Source organism: Lotus japonicus, chromosome 3 (genome assembly GCF_012489685.1).
Source record: "Lotus japonicus ecotype B-129 chromosome 3, LjGifu_v1.2".
Taxonomy (NCBI): Eukaryota; Viridiplantae; Streptophyta; class Magnoliopsida; order Fabales; family Fabaceae; genus Lotus; species Lotus japonicus.
In genome coordinates this window covers 42,304,303-42,319,174 of record NC_080043.1, presented here as the reverse complement: position 1 = coordinate 42,319,174, position 14,872 = coordinate 42,304,303, and positions in this window count along the sequence as shown.

Here is a 14,872-nt window from a genome sequence, read left to right as displayed (position 1 = left end):
GGCTGGTCAATCCAAAAGAAAACATGATGAAACCAGCAAGCCTGATGATGGTGACGATGGTGATAATGAGGATGGTCCTCCTTCTCCTAAGAAGCAGAAGAAGCAGGTCAGAATAGTGGTGAAGCCTACTCGGGTGGAACCAGCTGCTGAAGTAATCAGAAGGATTGAAACTCCTGTCATAGTGACTAGATCATCAGCACAATCAAGTAAGTCTGCAGTTGCTTCTGATGATGATTTGAATTTATTTGATGCACTCCCCATCTCTGCCTTGCTCAAACAATCTTCAAATCCACTCACTCCCATTCCTGAGTCCCTACCAGCTGCACAAACCACCTCTCCTCCAAATTCCCCAAGGTCTTCATTTTTCCAACCTTCTCCCAATGAAGCACCTCTCTGGAATATGCTTCAGAACCAACCCACCGGACCCTCTGATCCAACCTCACCCATCACCATCCAGTATAACCCATTAACTTCTGAACCCATCATCCATGAACAACCAGAGCCCAACCAAACAGAACCTGGACCCAGAACCTCTGATCACTCTGTCCCAAGAGCATCAGAACGTCTGGCTCCCAGAACTACTGATACAGACTCTTCCACAGCCTATACACCTGTATCATTTCCAACCAATGTTGCTGACTCCTTTCCCTCCAATAACTCTGAAAACATGAGAAAATTCATGGAGGTTAGAAAAGAAAAGGTGTCTACCTTAGAAGAATATTATCTCACTTGTCCAAGCCCTAGGAGATATCCTGGCCCTAGACCTGAACGTCTAATAGATCCAGATGAACCTCTCTTGGCCAATCCTTTACATGAGGCAGACCCTTTGCCTCAACAAGTTCAACCTGCCCCTGATCAACAAGAGCCAGTTCAACCAGAACCTGAACCAGAACAATCTGTGTCTAACCACTCTTCGGTTAGATCACCCAATCCTCTGGTTGCAACTTCTGAACCACACCTTGGAGCCTCTGAACCTCATGTCCAAACCTGTGACATTGGCTCTCCCCAAGGTGTCTCTGAAGCTCACAGCAGCAATCATCCAGCCTCTCCTGAAACCAACCTCTCTATAATTCCTTACACTCACCTCCGACCCACATCTCTCTCTGAGTGCATCAATATTTTTCATCATGAAGCATCATTGATGCTACGCAATGTGCAAGGTCAGACTGACCTAAGCAAGAATGCTGAATATGTGGGTGAAGAGTGGGAAAGTCTGAGCACTTGGCTAGTGGCTCAAGTCCCAGTTATGATGCAGCTCCTGCATACAGAGGGAAGTCAGAGGATAGAGGCTGCTAAGCAAAGGTTTTCCAGAAGAATGGCTCTTCATGAACAAGAACAAAGACACAAGCTCCTTGCAGCTACTGAAGAAGCCAAAAGAAAGCAAGTGGAAGCTGAAGAAGCTGCACGACAAGCCGCAGCTCAAGCTGAACTAGCCAGATTAGAGGCAGAGCGACTTGAAGCAGAAGCTGAAGCCCGTAGGCTGGCACCAGTGGTTTTTACTCCGGTTGCTTTTGCTTCCACTCCTGCTAATCAAGCTGCTCAGAATGTTCCTTCCAGCTCCACACCATCAAGCTCGTCCAGACTCGACATCATGGAACAACGTCTTAATACTCATGAGTCTATGCTGTTGGACATGAAGCAAATGATGCTGGATCTTCTGCGTCGCTCTGATAAACCCTAGTCTTAGGATCTCCTCGCTTTTCTTTTACCTTTCTTTATTTGGTTAATTTCTGTTTCTTTAGTTATTTCGTTTTGAATTATTTACATTTACCTTTGCACATATATATATTTGACACTGTGTTTGCAAAATGATTTCTTCATTTTTACGCTTTGATTTATTACATCATACATTTGTTCCTAACTCTAGAATGGAAGATCTCTCCTCATTCTTCTGCACTCTTGGCGCTGCTCTGACCTCTCCTTCTCCAGTCGATTCAGTGAATACTGGATGTTGTTAAGATTGACGATCAGATCATTCCTCTCCAGAACCTCTTCTGAAGTCTTGAGCCTTTCCTCTATGATCTCCTTCTCTTCCAGCAGCTTTAGTTCAAGCTGGCTAAGTTCTTGCACTTCCTCCACGAAGGCAAGGAATTCCCTCACGTCTTTCTTCAGCTCTGGACGCAGGTCTTCCTTCAGCAGTGTCCGTGTTAGCTCTGAGATGGTTGTTGTACCCTCTGGATGCCTAATGTTGAGGAACAAGTCCTCCTCAAAGGTCTTCTTTCTCAGCTCTTCGAGTGTGATCATATATGATGCCATATTCCTTTTTATGGTATTGCTCGAGTTGTGAAGCTTACCCTTTTCTCCATCGCTTTATATAGGCTTCATTTTCTCTCTGAAAGTTAATGCTCCTACAGTTTCTCGAGGTTAAGTTCTTGGTAACTGACCCCTTTTCTTTACTCCCTTGGCCGGTGGTAAACGTTCTTCTCCTGCATTAACTCTTCTCTTTAATTCGCCTAACTCTGATTCATGCATCGTTTTCATTTTCTTAAAACTTAGACCTTCTCTAAGGGGGAGTACCTTGTACTTCAAACTAAGTTTTTCACACCCCACGCTTTTTGCTTATGACAAAAAGGGGGAGTACAACCAGTTTTTGATGTGTAAGATGTGTTAGTGTGATTTATTTTTCTTTTGGAGAATTTAAGAGTTCCACTTTTATGACCATAGATGTGTCACTGGGCAAATGCAAGGAATACATTTCACTTCTTCTGAAGTGATTTTAGTTTGACTCTGATACCCAAGACTCTGATACCTTGTCCGTTGACTCTGAATACTTATGCGCTCTGATTTCTCTATTTCATCTATGCCATAAGTTTTTCACTCTGAACTCTTATATTATTTAGCTCAGAATTTAGACTTTACTAACGTTTTCATCAAGTATTAGATTCAGGGGGAGCTAAGCTCAGAATCAAGCAATGACTTGAATTCAGAATGAGCAAGATAAACTTTTCACCTCAGGATAAGTTTTATTCTATATCCCTAAACTCTGAGTGAATTCAGTTTATTGTTTAAGAATTGTTCATCAAAAATCTTAGTTTTGTCATCATCAAAAAGGGGGAGATTGTAAGATCAAGTTTTGATCTAGTAGTACAACTCTATGTTTTGATGATTACAAGTTAACCTTTTGATATGAACAATTGTGGTACTCTAACATGTTTTTCTGAGTGTGCTATTTACAGGCTCTGACCTCAATTCAATCCCACACAAATCAGAAGCACTTTGCATAAAGAGTAACCCAAGAAACGCTTTCGCATTCACCATGTTCAATATGAACAGTGGAAAAGCTTCAGAAGTTCTGAAGCTACACAAACTCTGATGTGGACTCAGTCACTAGAAGCTCTGTATATCCAGAAAGTCTGATAATCAAGAAACACTGAAGGTTCAGATGTTCTGATGGTGTAGAAGACTCCGAAGATCCAGAAGCTGAATAGTGGAAACTCTGATGTCCAGAAGCAAGAAACTCTGAAGACCATGTACTTCCCTCTGAGTTCAGAATCAGAAGATACAACGGTCAGAGGCTCTGTGCTTTCCCTCTGACTCTGATCAATCGCCTTCACAAGTTCCAACATGAAGCATTCCTCTGATCAGAAGTCTCCTAGGTTTAAAGGTCAAGTCACTATCCAAGTACAAAAGCAATTGTACCTTCCTGACGACCTACCTAACGGTCTCAGCCACAGCAGAAGCTGGAATTTCCAGAACTGCCCTCCAACGGTAGCATTTCCCATGCAACGTTCAACCCTAATCCTTGGAGTATAAATAGAGGCTGAAGATTGAAAGAAGCGGCTAGAAGAATTACATACGCGGAAGACATATTCAAATAATTCTAAGCTTTCTTTCATCTGAAATTCATTGTGTTTACTATTAGCTTTTCAGAAGCAAATCTCTTGTAAACATTTCTTTGATAAACAGTTTGTTTAGTTCCTTTAGGAGATCAAGGTTGATCGGATCCTAGAGAAGACTAAGAGAGTGAATCTTAGTGTGAGCTATGTCAGTGTAATTGTTAGTCACTTGTAGGTTTCAAGTGCAGTTGTAACACTTTACCTGATTAGTGGATTGCCTTCATTCTAAGAAGGAAGAAATCACCTTAACGGGTGGACTGGAGTAGCTTGAGTGATTTATCAAGTGAACCAGGATAAAAATCCTTGTGTGCTTTTTCATCTCTTCATCTTAGCACTTAAGTTCTCGAAAGATTTGTCTAAATCTTTAAGGTGGAAGTTTTATCTTGAAAACGTTATTCAAACCCCCCCCCCCTTTCTACCGTTTTTCATACCTTCAACTTCGTTAAAAGCTCCGAATAGAAAAACTCTTCATTCAGGGTCTTAATTAAAGTCCCCCCGAGAAGATAAAGCCTAACTTCGACAGACTTCCGGGAAGCCAAACCTATCGTGTGTACATTCTAGAGTTCTGTATCGAAACACTGGTCATGATAAAAATACTCGGAGGTTCTTCTTTTTCTAACGATTTTGAATTTCGCTTAAACAGTGTTCTAGGAGCGGAAATAGCCTTCTTCGGACACTCTCGACCTTAGCCGGGTGCGAAAATGGCTCGTGCTATTACTTAAACTGACTACAGTACTATCCTTAGTCATTTCTTGAACTTTCTTCTTCATTAAGGTATCCAATTCATCACACACTTGCTCAGATTCCTCTCACGCTTACACTGAAACCTAGGCTTGAGTTTAATTTATTTACTCTAGGTCTAAAATCTTGGTCTTACAGGCAGGTCTATCAAATTCCATTCATTGAAAAAATTGGGGAATGAAACTGCAGTCCCTCCCATCCTTCCACTCTTGTCTTCAGCATTTAGCATAGCATTGAAATCCCCACTAAGTATTATTAGGACTCCTCCTTACAACAAGTATTATTCAGAACTTCTCCTAAAACAATCTTTCTCAAGATTGTTCTCTTCTAAATAATTCTCTTCTTCTAAGAGGGATTGTAGAGACTGTTAAGCTTAGGAACTATAAAGTATTGTTCGTCATATTTGACTCTATGAATTTACTTTATGTTCTATTACATGAGAAATATAGAGAGGGCGCTTGTGAGCTGAAAAGCTAGTTCTTCAAGTCTTCACTTCTTCCTTGTATACTTCTCAATCTTCTGTGAGATAGATTATAGCCGTTGGAGCTTTTGTTCTTCATGAAGATTCTAGTCATTGTATCAAATGGTTCATTGTGTACTTGAGTAAGATGGGTAGTACTATTTGACTGAGACTTGTTTTCTAATATGTAGCATAGGTCTAAACTTCAATCTGTTGGCGTATGAATATAGCAATTTGATAGTGACACCACAATACCTTTCATTTTATCATAGCATTGTGTCAGATCATGTGATTTTGTCTTTGAAATTTCTTCACAAAGATTTCTTGAGTTCTTCTTCAACAGGAAGTATATTAATTGGGCATTGTAGCTTTCTTTGAATATAAGCTTTAGACTCTTCTTGAGATGACCCTTCTTCTTCTATCGTTTTTCCTTTGCATCAGATGATCTTCATTCATCGTTCTTCTATTCTTCAGACGATGTTCTTGCTTCAATCATTCTTCTTTCCTTTTTCTTCTATTGGCCATTCAGAATATGAATGATAGCTTTTGACTAAATTATTCTTCTTCTTCAAAAGTGGATTGTCTTGTGTTGCCTGAATCAGATAGATGTTAGTAGGCGTAGACAATAAGCTTTGCTCCATTTCTTCATTTCTTGCATGAGAGAGAAAGAGGAAACATTGATGGCGACATCGTTGTACTTATTTCCTTGTTCAATGTGCTTTGTGAGATATCACGTAATTCCTTGCACTTGACTTTCTCCTCAAGAATGTCGGAGAGATTTCATTTGAATATCCCGCTTTTTTCTCTTGAGATTGCTTCCATTTGTCAGCTTTGAGATAGACGTTGAAAGTAGACGTTGATGTAAGATCAAGTTTTGATCGAGCAGTACAACTCTATGTTTTGATGATTACAAGTTAACATTTTAATATGAACAATTATGGTACTTGTTCTGTACTAGGGAAGCTTACGTAAGAGAAGGAAGGAAAGCAAACCCTAACAGAGTACTTAAAATAGCAAAGAAGTCATAAAAGGTGAATTCTCATTAAATGTTAAAAAGTGCCTCGTACAAGATGATGACCTCCCCTTTTATAGAGGGTGTGGTCATGATATGGACTTTTCCTATATTTGGGCCTGACAATCAGGGCCCAAATCCCTATGCGTATAAGACAAATCCAAAAGAAGCTTCCAGCTGGCTTGTGGGTCTGTCTAAAGGAAGGGCAAGGATACTTGTTATATCGCCAATTCCCGCCATGGCTGCCTTCGTTCGGTTGATCGCTTATTTTGGGCGGGCATAAGCATCCTTTATGTCCCGCCCAGTCCACATGCCCCCAAGACAGGAGGCTCAGGTAAGTTGAGTCGAAATGTCTTTAATATGCTTTCATTGTTTACCTTGTGATTTTTGTCATTAAATCGCCATTCCTCATGATCGCGGACATGTCGCCACGTTCTCGTTTTATTTATTCGTCGCCCATTTCTATTTTTGTTGATATAACGCCACTTTTATGTTCATTACTACATCGCCACTTTTATTTATGTTGACACGTCGCCATTGTCATAACCGTCAATCACGTCTTTTCAACTGACATACGTAATCCTTGTTTTCCGGGATTTTTTCATCATTTGCCATGAATGCAGTTTCCGGTTGTGCGTCTCGAGGAGTTACACCTTTTCACTTCATACCTTTTTGAATTTCAAATCCCACGATTCTTCACTACCTATCCCACTCGTTCTCTCTCCTCTTTTTCCTCTATAAAAATCCCTTTTAACCTTTCACTTTTTCACTTTTCCGAAACTCTTTCTCTGAAACTTCTCTGGGACTCTTACTTCCTCCTCTTTGAACTCCGGCGAACCTCCGTTTACTCCGGCCGTCGTCATTGCGCGGTGTTCTCCTATAGCTGACGTTCTCCTTACCCAATCTTCCATCTCTTCCTCCGGTGAGTTCTTTACATCCTTTGCCTCTCGTTCTGTTTTCTCTTTCTTAAAACTGTTCATCTTCTTCTTTTATCTTCTTGAATCTATTCATCTTCTTCTTCTATCTTTTATGAAATTACCCAGCATGTCGTTGAATAATGTTAGTATTTCTTCCCTAGAACTTTCTTCACCCTCTACAGAGGAGGAAATTTCTGCCCCCACTGTTATTGAAATCCAATCCCCGCCTTCCACCCACGAGGATTCCGGGCCAGCCGGCTCTGTCGACTCTATCCTTTCTTCTCATGGGGATTTATCTTCGCCCGAATGGCGTACAAACGTGCATTTGGTTGAAGATAATTGTCTGTGGCGTTCCATCTGGGGTAGTATTGGGAGCATCAACTCGCTTCGAATATCTGCCCAAGGGTTTACGAAGATAAATCCAGCCACTTCTAATAACGAAGATCTTCAGTTGAATGTTCTTCCCTGTGGCGAGGATGATTTTGTTCTTTTACGCAAAGAGCCGTCAAATGAATCGCCTGATGTCTTTTTCGTTTATGGTTATTTTTTCACCGACTTGAATATTAAACTTCCTTTCTCGCCTTTCATATGTCACGTTCTATCCTTTCTGAACGTGGCGCCTTGTCAACTCCAGCCCAACGGCTGGGGTTTTATCCGCTGCTTCGAAATTCTCTGTGAATATTTGAGCTTCACGCCCACCTACCCTTTGTTTTTCCTTTTCTATAAGTCTGTTACCAAGAAACCTACGTCCGTAAAGTGGGTCCCCCTTTTAGCTCGTAAGAAAATGAGTTGATTTACCGTCCTTAAGAGCCATTACAAAGTGTGGGATAAAAAATACTTCAAAGTTGTGGAATCGCCTGAAATAAAGAACTTGTTTCGAGACTCTGACAATAATCCTCTCTTCCCGTTTTATTGGACGAAAAATCCTCGCCGAAAAATCTCCGTTTCATATGACGCCTTGGATGATTCTGAGCGAGGGGTCGCCAGTTATCTCCGCTCACTGCCGGTAGTCTCTGGTCATGACTTGATTGAGGCATCAAAATCCGGCACCTTAAATCAATTTTTTAGTAAGTTTATAATCTTCGCACATAACTTGCTTTCCTTTTTATTCATGTGTTATGTCTAACTAATGCTTTCCTGTGTAGCTGCAATGGGAAGAAGCAAGGTCGACGCTAGCCCATTGAAGATGAAGGAATACCTCGCCCAATCTGCTGAAGCGGCGAGGAAGAGAGCCGCTGATGCTGAGCAGAAGAAAAAGTTTGAAGGTACTTCAAACTCTGACAATCTCAGGACTCTAAGCGCCAAAAAACTTCGGGTGCCTCAGGAACTGCTGGCGGCAAACCTCTTCACCAAACAAATCTTAATCCAACCGATTTGGCTTCCAAGAGTAAACCGGCGGAGAAAAAGAAGGGAAATGACAATGTCCCGCCACCCCAACAAGATCCAAATATGATGATTAACCGCCCGCCGACTCCGTTCAATGCTCCTCCTCCTTTGCTACACTTATCCGATCCTCACTTCAACGGTTTGGACTTTATGAACCGAACCTTTGACAATCGGATTCACAAAGATATTTCCGGTCAAGACCCCCCCCCCCCAACATTGCTTCCCTGGCCATTTACCATGCGCTTTCTGCCACCAGCACTGTGGCGGGTATGGCTCACTGTGTAAAGGATTTGCACGCGGCCAAGAATCGTTTTGAGAAGAAGGCGACTGATTATAAGGCTGCATATGAGCGAGCGAAAGTCGACGCTGAAACTGCCAATAAGCATTTGAAGTCTGCTGAGGAGAGATGTGCTAAGTTAACTGATGACTTGACATCTTCTAACTTGCTCCTTTAGAAGACTAAGTCTCTGAAAGAAGCCATCAATGTCAAACACACTGCCGTTCAAGCTAAGTGCCAAAAGCTGGAAAAGAAGTATGAACGCCTGAATGCCTCCATTTTAGGGCGCGCATCCCTCCAATTTGCTCAAGGTTTTCTGGCGGCCAAAGAGCAAATCAGTGTTGTTGAACCGGGCTTTGACCTTTCCCGTATCGGGTTTTTAAAGGAGATCAAGGATGGTCAGGTGGTTGGCGATGACGATGTTGACATTGACCTCCTTCCTCAATTCAATTCTGAAAGTGAGTCTGAGGAAGGAAATGGTGAAGACGGTGATGGCGGGGACAAGAATGAGGATCGAGTGGAGAAGGACCCACAAACTACCGCAAATCAAGACAACAACGCCAATAATGAGAACCTAGCTTGAATTTGTGTTTTGTTTTTATTTTGCTTAAGTCAAGATTTGCTTTGGGCTTGGCCCTTTTGTTTGTTGTTATTCAAGACGTGTGTGGGCCTCGCCCTTTTCCTATTTTTAATGAAGTTCTTTTAAGTTCAACTGTTGTTACCTTGAAGTTGTTGTTTGCTCAATTTCGTTACCGTTTAGGTTTATATACCTTAGCCGATTTTTCGACGAGGCTTGGTTTCTAGTGGCCACTAGAATTGCCAAGGCTTTTGATATTTGATGGCGATACTTTCTTATTCCAAAAGGATTATTCGCGGTATTTTATACCTTGATACGATTTGCATTACATAAACTCGTAATATAAATCAAAACATAAACAATCTTTTGAAATGATTTTTTCATTGATTTTTTCATTACTTTCCATACATGGGAGCAATTGTCCCTTCATTCTTTACATATGCCGCCTCATTAAAAACCTTTCCAAAGAAAGGGAAAAAGAGTGCGGCTTCATTCATTTTTGTTGTTCTCCTTAGCTAAAATACTGCTTCAAATGTGAGACGTTCCATGTTCGTGGAATCTTTTGACCATTAAGTTGTTCCAATTTGTAAGCTCCACCTCCAACCTCGCCAATTACCCTATAAGGCCCGCCCCAATTGGGCGAAAGTTTGTTATGCTTGTCAGGTATAGTATTCTTTTGAAGCACTAAGTCTCCTACCCTCATAGTCCTTGGAACCACTTTTGTTGCGAATTTCCTTGCAACCTTCACCTTCCCCGCCTCATTCCTTAAGTGTGCCTCCCGTTGTTCCTCAGGCAGCATGATTAGATTTGCTATCAAATTTCCTCCATTGTCGTCCTCACTGAACCGAGTTACCCGCCAACTTTGTCTTTCAATTTCAACAGGGAGCATGGCATCAGTTCCGTAAATTAAACGATATGGGGTTTCCTTCGTGCTTGTCTGTTCAGTCGTGTTATATGCCCATAGGACGCCTGGCAACTCCTCCGCCCAAAGACCCTTCGCCTCATCCAATTTCTTCTTTAAGCCTTTTAAAATAACCTTGTTGGCTGATTCGGCTTGTCCATTGGTCTGTGGATGTTCTACTGATGCGAATCGCATTTCAATTCCCATCTCCGCACAAAATTCTCGGGTGACATTACTTGTAAATTGGGTCCCATTGTCCATTACCAACGCCATGGGGACCCCAAATCTGCAGACAATACGTCGCCACAGAAAATTCCTGACCTTGGCGGCTGTAATAGTTGCCACTGCTTTCGCTTCTATCCACTTGGTGAAGTAATCAACTGCCACAATGATATATTTCATTTGTGCCTTTGCTACTGGGAATGGTCCCAAAATGTCAGTCCCCCACATAGCAAATGGCCAATGCGCCACCATGGTTGTTAACTCTTCAGGCAGGGCCTTATGCATGTCAGAAAAGACTTGGCACTTTTCACACTTCTTGACATATTCCAAACAGTCCTTCTTCATCGTTGGCCAGTAAAATCCTGCCCTCAATACTTTTACTGCCAATGATCGCCCGCCAATATGACTAGAGCACATTCCTTCATGAACCTCCGCCATTATTCCCAGGGCATCTCTTGTGTCAACACACTTGAGCATAGGAGACATAATCCCCCGCCGATATAATTCTCCGTCCACCAGCGTGTAGAAGCTAGCCTCCCTACGTTTTGCTCTTGTGTTCAACTCATCATCCTCTGGAGGATTTTTAGGGAAAATCTTGATTGGTTCCATCCATGAAGGCTCGCCTTCGATCACTATCTTTACTGTTTTTATCTTGACTTCCACCAAGTCAATACTTGGGCGAGGAAGGGTTTCTTGGATGACTGTTTGGTAGTTGCCCAATCGCCCCGTACTGGCCAATTTTGCTAGCACATCGGCTCTCTCATTTTGACTTCTTTGAACATGTTCTATCCTGATCTTTTTTATCTCCCTCATTAGTCTATGTACTACTTCCAAATATTTAGAAAGTTGTGGATCCTTCACTTGATACTCGCCCTTTACCTGCTTGACAACCAGCTGTGAATCACCCTTGATGAATAAGTTTTGAACGCCTAATTCGACGGCTAGCCTTAAGTCGGCGATTAATGCCTCGTACTCTGATTGGTTATTGCTCGCCTTAAACTCGAATTTCAGAGATTGTTCGATGACCATCTTATCCGGGCTTTCGATGGTTATCCCAGCCCCACTTCCTGTGTCATTGGAGGATCCATCAACAGACAGGACCCACTCTTCCTGATTTTTCTCACCTTCCGCGGGTGTTAGTTCCGCCACAAAGTCAATCAAACTTTGTATTGTCACTTGGCCCCTTGGCTCATACTGTATGTCATATTCTGACAACTCGACTGACCAGCTGACCAATCGGCCCGACAAATCGGGTTTATGGAGTACTTGCCTCAAAGGAACATCGGTTTTAACTTTGATTTGGAAACTTTGGAAGTATGGTCTAAGGCGCCTTGCTGTTTTTAGAATTGCCAAGGCCGCCTTCTCGATTTTTTGATATCGCAATTCAGCGCCTTGCAGAGTATGGCTCATAAAATATATAACCTTCTGCTGCTTCCCTTTTCCCTGAAGCAAAACCGTACTGACCGCCCTATCCGTGACTGCCAGGTAGAGCGTCAGAGGAACGCCAGGCGTGGGTTTGGATAGCATCGGTAACGTTGCTAATGATTCTTTCAACTTGGTAAAAGCTTGTTCACATGCCTCTGTCCATTGAAACTTCGAACTCTTTTTCAAACAAGTGAAGAACGGAGCCGCTTTATCGCCCGCCATTGGCAAGAAACGAGCTAAAGCAGCCATGCGTCCTGTTAATCGCTGTACTTCCTTAACACTTGTCGGGCTTTTCATTTCTAAAATCGCCTTGCCTTTATCTGGGTTTACTTCAATCCCCCTTGATGTTATCATGAAACCCAAAAACTTCCCCCCTTGAATTCCAAATGAACATTTCTCTGGATTCAACTTCATCTGATATTTTCTTAGCTGAGCAAACGCTTCCTTAAGATCGTCGCCATGATCCTTGGACTTGGCGGACTTAACAATCATGTCATCTACATAAACTTCCATATTTCTTCCAACCTTCTTTGAAAAAAATTTATCCATAAGGCGTTGGTATGTGGCTCCTGCGTTCTTCAAGCCAAACAGCATAGTTTTGTAACAATAATTCGCCTTGTTAGTCATGAACGCCGTAATTTCCTCGTCTGAAGGGTGCATCATGATTTGGTTATACCCAGAATATGCATCCATGAGACTTAAAAGTTCGTTCCCGGAGGCCCCATCCACCAATTTATCAACATTGGGAAGAGGATACGAATCTTTAGGACACACTTTGTTCAGGCTTGTGTAATCCGTGCACATTCTCCACTTCCCATTGGCTTTCTTAACCATCACAACATTGGCGAGCCAGGTTGGATATTGCACCTCGCGAATAAACTGGGCCTTGATTAACTTCTCAGTTTCTACTTGCACTGCCTTGTTCTTTTCATCACTCATCCTTCGCCTTGGTTGGATGACTGGTGTTGCTCCTGGCCGTATGGCCAGTTTATGAGTGATCACGTTGGGGTCAATCCTTGGTACGTCATTAATTGTCCATGCAAAGAGATCCAAATTATCGCCCAAAAGGGCGATCAACCTTTCCTCCTGTTCTTTCGTTAAACTGCTGCCGATTTTTAAAACCTTATCCTGGACTTTCGCTGATTTTGTTTCTTCCAAAGGTTGTGGGCGAAAATCATCAGCATCATCCCTTGGGTCTAAGCTAAACCCTTCTTGTGGAAAGATCTTTGTGATACGATGGCTTTCCTTGGCGGCCTTTCGCCCATAGAGAGCCACACTTCTTAGATAACATTCTCTTGCTGCGTTCTGATCCACACAAAGGACCCCAACCTTCCCATTGCAGGCTGGGTACTTGACAGTTAAATGAGCGGTTGAAATTACAGCACATAACTTGTTAAGGGTGTCCCGCCCCAAGAGTACGTTGTAATTGGCCCTACACGCCAATACTAGATACTTTACCTGAAATTTCTTGACAAACTCTCCTTCACCAAAAGCTGTTGGTATTTCTACGTATCCCCGTACATTGACACAGTCTCCAATAAATCCCACCAGGGTTCCTTGATATGGTTTCAAGTCTGCCTCCTTTAACCCTAGGCGATCAAAGGCATCTCCATAAATGATGTCCGCCGAAGATCCCTGGTCTAAAAACACTTTTTTTGTCACGTAATTGTTAACTCTAATTGTTACTACAATCGGGTCATTGTCATGAGGGATAACATGTGCAAAATTCTGAGGGGTGAATATAATGGGAGAGTGATTCAACCAGCATTCGCCCTCGTATGCCGCATGTACTGAATGTACTGCCGCCACATAACATTTTCTGGCCTTGCTTGAAATTGTTCCCCCTCCAAATCCGCCTGCGATGGATGAGCATTCTCCCACAGGATCGCCCAACTCTTCAATTATCTCCTTTACTTTGCCTTTGTCCCCCGGAGTTACCTTAGTGGCCTCCGGTGTTGCTGCATCTTTAACAAAATTTGCTAGATGTCCCGCCTTGATCAGCCGATCAATCTCCCGCTGTAGGTTCCAACAATTATCCGTGGTGTGCCCCAACGCTTTATGGTACTCACACCATCTTTTTGTATCCACATTAGTCGGTGGTCGCCGAGGCAGTGGCGGATATTGGACCACATTTTTCTGTGCCACTGCTCTCAAGATGGTACTTAGGGGAGCATTCAATTTGGTAAGTGGAACTGGAGTCGGCGAGGCTCCCTGTTGGCCAATCGGGGTTGTAGTGGTGCCTTGGGGATTTCGGTGCCACGTATTCTGGAATCCATGTTTGGAATTTTGATATGGGTCAGGTCTTGGAATAAGTGGAGTTTGAGCTACCCTAGTTTCTTTTCCAGCTTTGGGTTTTTCCTGCGAAACTCCGCCAGGCTGGACGTGTTTTCGCCCTTCCTCTCTTTCCTGCTTTTTCTGATCATCTTGCTCAATCAAGATGAATTCTTGAACGCGAGCGCGAAGATCCATCATGTCCCTTGTCGGTCGCCTTGTTAAATCTCGATTCAAATCCCCCACCCTAAGACCATTTTTGAAAGATGCTAGGCACACATCCGGGTTATCCTCCTCCAGTTGAACAGCCATCTTGCTGAAGCGTGCCATGTAGGTTTTTAACTTCTCCCCTGGCTGCTGATGAGATCAAACATGGTTGCTTTTGTGGTTTTGTTGGCGGAGAATTGAGTTAGGAATTTAGTAGACAGATCGGTAAAATTGTCAACGGAGAAGGGCGGTTGTCTAATGAACCACTGCATCGCCATTCCCTTGAACGTTGACGGCAATAATCTGCACTTCACTGCGTCCGTTGCCCCACCAACTACCATCTTGGTGTTAAAATATCTCAAATTATCCATGGGATCAGAGTCGCCCGAAAAGGCGTCTAATGCCATTGTTTGCAAATGCTTTGGTATGTCCACCTTTGTGATGGCTGGGATAAAAGGTTGAAATTCGACGACGTCTTCAGCCTCAAGACGTTGGCCTTGTTTAAAATCTCGCCGCTTGGTTAGATACTCCACCTGGGCTTGCAACTGCTCATTCTGACTTTGTACCTTCTGCAAAGTATCCAACATTTGTTGCAAAGCCGCAGGCGTGATACCCGTCACGACTTCTTGTGTTTTCCTCG